This window comes from Nycticebus coucang, chromosome X (genome assembly GCF_027406575.1).
Source record: "Nycticebus coucang isolate mNycCou1 chromosome X, mNycCou1.pri, whole genome shotgun sequence".
NCBI lineage: Eukaryota > Metazoa > Chordata > Mammalia > Primates > Lorisidae > Nycticebus > Nycticebus coucang.
Window position 1 is genome coordinate 91,004,470 of NC_069804.1, and position 4,415 is coordinate 91,008,884.

Here is a 4,415-nt window from a genome sequence, read left to right on the forward strand (position 1 = left end):
GGAGCCCTCTGAGGGGCTCAGTTTTATGCTCTAGAAAATGAGGTGATGTAAGTCTGTGTTCTTACAGTATAATTTACCTCTGTATTTCTTTTTTTTTTTTTATTGAGACAGAGTCTCACCTTGTCACCCTCTGTAGGGTGCTATGGCATCACAGCTCACAGCAACCTCCAACTGTTGGGCTTAAGCGATTCTATTGTCTCAGCCTCCCAAGTAGCTGGGACGACAGGTGCCAGCCACCACAATGCCCGGCTATTTTGTTGTTGTTGTTGCAGTCGTCATTGTTGTTAGCAGGCCTGATCTGGGCTCAAACCCACCCACCAGCCTCAGTGTATGTGGTTGGCACCCTACTCACTGAGCTATGGGTGCCAAGCTGACTTCTGTCTTTCTTAATGCTAACCTCTCCATATTTCATCTATCTGCTAGAGTTTAGCTTAAAGGTAATGGATATTACCCAGAGATGTATGAGTAATAAATAATCATTTGATAAGAATGGTGACTAGCTCTGTCAAACCCTATGGGTCTCTAATTACCCCAGAAGGCATTGTGAAAAGCTTGGGAGAAAAAAAACAAGTACAAAAATCAATTTAAAATAATCTTAACTGGAATAGGAGCCAACAGCACTTAGTACTTACATGGGATTGTGAGAAAAATGTGTTAGGATACCAAACAATTTTTTCCTTCTTCCTCACCCCGTATTCCAGTATCCAGTCAGTCACCATATTCTGCCAAGTCTCCTTGGACAGTATCTCTTACATCTGTCCCATTCCATTTGCTCCACTTCCATCCTCACTGCAGCCTTCTATCAGCTCAACCTTGGGTTACATTGAAGCCCCTTGAGTGTTTTCTCTGATTGTTCCTAGCCATCTAGGAACTATTGTATCAAACTTTTAGAAATGAAGCTTTCTGTAAAGTAAAAGAAAGGAGTCTTCTTTTCTGATGAAAACACCAAATGGCGATGGCACCGGTGCAGCAGGAGGGCCTGGAGGCCCCGGGGGCCCTGGTATGGGAGGCAGTGGTGGTTTCCGTGGAGGCTTTGGCAGCGGCATCTGGGGCCAGGGCCGCGGCAGGAGTTTAAAAAAAAAAAGAAAGAAAAAAAAAAAAGAAAGAAAGAAAGGAAAGGAAAACATCCTCAGCAGCTCTTCATTGCCCCTGAGAATAAAACCAATTTTGCCTTGGAATTTGTTTTGTTTTTATTTTGTGTTTGTTTTGTCAAATATTGAAGGGGTACAAATATTTTTAGTTACATGGATAAATTTTATAGTGCTTGAGTCATGAATATAACTGTGCCCATCACCCAGATAGTGCTCATTGTACCTGTTAGGTAGCTTTTAACCCATTCCTTCATCATCCCTCCTCTTCGGTTGATTTAACTGAGTTTACTTGCCTTTATGAAGATGTATGCTCATGAGTTAGTTTCAGTTGAATAGCGAGAGTATGTGGTATTTTCTTTTCCTTTATGTTTTTAGATACTTCACTTATAATAATGGTCTTTAGTCCATACAATTTGTTGCAGAAGGCACAAATTCATCATTTTTATGGGTGAGTAGTATTCCACGGTGTGTGTGTGTATGTATTTATGTATGTCTGTGTATGCCACATTTCATTAATCCATTCAGAAATTGATGGGCACTTGAGTTGATTCCACATCTTCGTAATTGTGAGTTGTGTTGCAATATGCATTTAATATTCAAGTGCTACTTTCTTTTCAATGAAAAGTCTTATTGCCTTTGGATTCATACCCAATAGTGGGGTTGTTAGGTCATGTTGTACACTACTGTTAGTCCTTTGAGGAATTTCCATGTTTTTCATAGAGGTTGTACTAATTTGCATTCCAAAGTCTGAAACCATTTCATGGTAAAAACTTTCAACAGACTAGGGAGAAAAAAAAAAAGTACAAAAATCAATTTAAAATAATCTTAACTGGAATAGGAGCCAACAGCACTTAGTACTTACGTGGGATTGTGAGAAAAATGTGTTGGGATACCAAACAATTTTTTCCTTCTTCCTCACCCCATATTCCAGTATCCAGTCAGTCACCATATTCTGCCAAGTCTCCTTGGACAGTATCTCTTACATCTGTCCCATTCCATTTGCTCCACTTCCATCCTCACTGCAGCCTTCTATCAGCTCAACCTTGGGTTACATTGAAGCCCCTTGAGTGTTGAATAGTGAGAAGGAACATATCTCAAAATTATAAAAGCTATATATGACAAACCCACAGGCAACATTACAAAGAATGGAGAAAAGATGAAAACATTGCTCTATTAACTGGAAAAAGACAATGGTGCTCACTGCCACTACTTCTATTCCACATAGACCTGATAGTTCTAGCCAAAGCAATTAGGAAAGAGAAAGAAGTAAAGTGCTTTCATCCTAACCTGATTATAGGATCTTATATATAGGAAAACCCTAATGCCTTCACCATTAGACCCCTGAAATTGATAAATAAATTCAGCAAAGCCTAAGGTCACATAATCAATGTACATAAATCATTAACATTTCTATACACAAGTATAATCAAGGCGAGCGTCAAATCAAAGACCCAATAGCATTCACGATAAATACAAAGAAAATACCTAGGAATATATTTAATTGAGGAGGTGAAATATCCCTATAAACAGAACTGCAAAACACTGAAGAAAGACATTTTCAAATGACACAAATTGAAAAATATTTCATGGATCAGTATAATCAACATTGTTAAAATGTTCACAATACCCAAAGTGATTTATACATTCAATGTGATCTTCATAAAAATACCAACACTGTATTTCATAGATTTAGAAAAACAATTGTACATTTTTTTGAACCAGAAAAGAGTTCAGATAACTAAAAAGAATCTCAAGCCAAAGAACAAATCTGAATCTATTAAATTACATTATCAGACTTCAAACTGTACTGCAAGGCTATAGTAACCAAACAACATGGTATTGACTCAAAAATAGAGACCTAGGCCAATGGAACAGAATAGAAAAGCACAGACATAAAACTATCTTCATACAGCCAACCTGTCTTTGGCAAAGAAGATTATAATATACACTGGAGAATAGAACTACTATTTAATAAATGGTGCTGGAGAATTTGGATAGCCATTTGCAGAAGAATGAAACAGGATGTAAATCTCTCAGCACTCACAAAAGTAATTCAACATGGATAAAAGACTTAATCATTAGGCATGAAGCCAATAATAATTTTGAAGAAAATTTAGAGAAAAGCCCTTCTAGGTATCGGCCTAGACAAATAATTTGATTAAGACACCAATAGCAATTATAGCAATAAATAAATAAATAAGGTTTGATTGAATTAAAAAATCTCCATAGCTAAGGAAATGATTGACAGAGCAAATAGCCTATCAAATGGAAGACAATATTCACAAACTTCATTTGACAAAGAGCTAATATCCAGAATCTACAAAGAACCATTTGTCTTAATATTAAAACTTCCTACACTTTGACCTCAACTTCCCTTCTCAAGCATTCATTTACACTATTCCTGCACACCTCGCTCATATCCTTCCCTTCAGTGAAACAAGATTATTTACTATTCTATAACACAGTTTATAATCTCCATTGTTACTACTGAACTTTTAATTCTTTGTATCCACCTGACAATACCCTTCCTTAATTCCTTTATCTCCACAATCTCTAGTCATACTACTCAATCTCATACCAATTTTATTTTTTCCTTCTTAAAGCATTACCAAGCCAGTAAACCTAAAGTAATCTATCTCTCTTTGAATTTCTTAAACAATATTCCACTTGACCATGGATCTAAAACTACCTCATTTCTTAATAAATTTTATATTTGTATTTTTTCATTATGGAAACAGCACAACATGAAAGAAATGCTTGAGAAGTGGGGTAGGGTGGTATTGAGGCAAGAGAGTAAAAGCAGAGCTAAAATCTGTCCTAGTTACTCTGTATAGGCATTAGCCAAACAGTCTGTAACACTCCTACCTCTCCTGCAGCAGATGTCTTTGTTATCTGTATGCCCTTTCCTTGGTATGTGCTGGGCCTAGATAGTAACCTTGTAACTTCATTAACATTCCATTGCCTTTGAGGACAGGTAGCCTGCCCAGTACCAAGAGTGCGGGACAACCTGACCTTCCCTTAAGTCCCAAGACGTTCATGTCTGTCACGTCTCTCACATCCTTCACGACTTTCACGAACACCCTAGCCCTAAAAAAAGAATGTATAAAAGAAAGGCAAGAGATTAATTCAGTAGGCTCAGTTTTTAGGACACTAGTCCACTGAGTCTCCCAACCAGGGAACAAAGTCGTTTCCTCTTCCAACTGGTGCCTGGAAACTTCTGTCTGCATCAGTTTCCTGCTACAGTATGGTGAAGAAAGTGATCCAGGTCTTTAAACTGAAAACTTGATGAATTTGAAAGAATAGGTTTCATGTCCAGTGTATCCA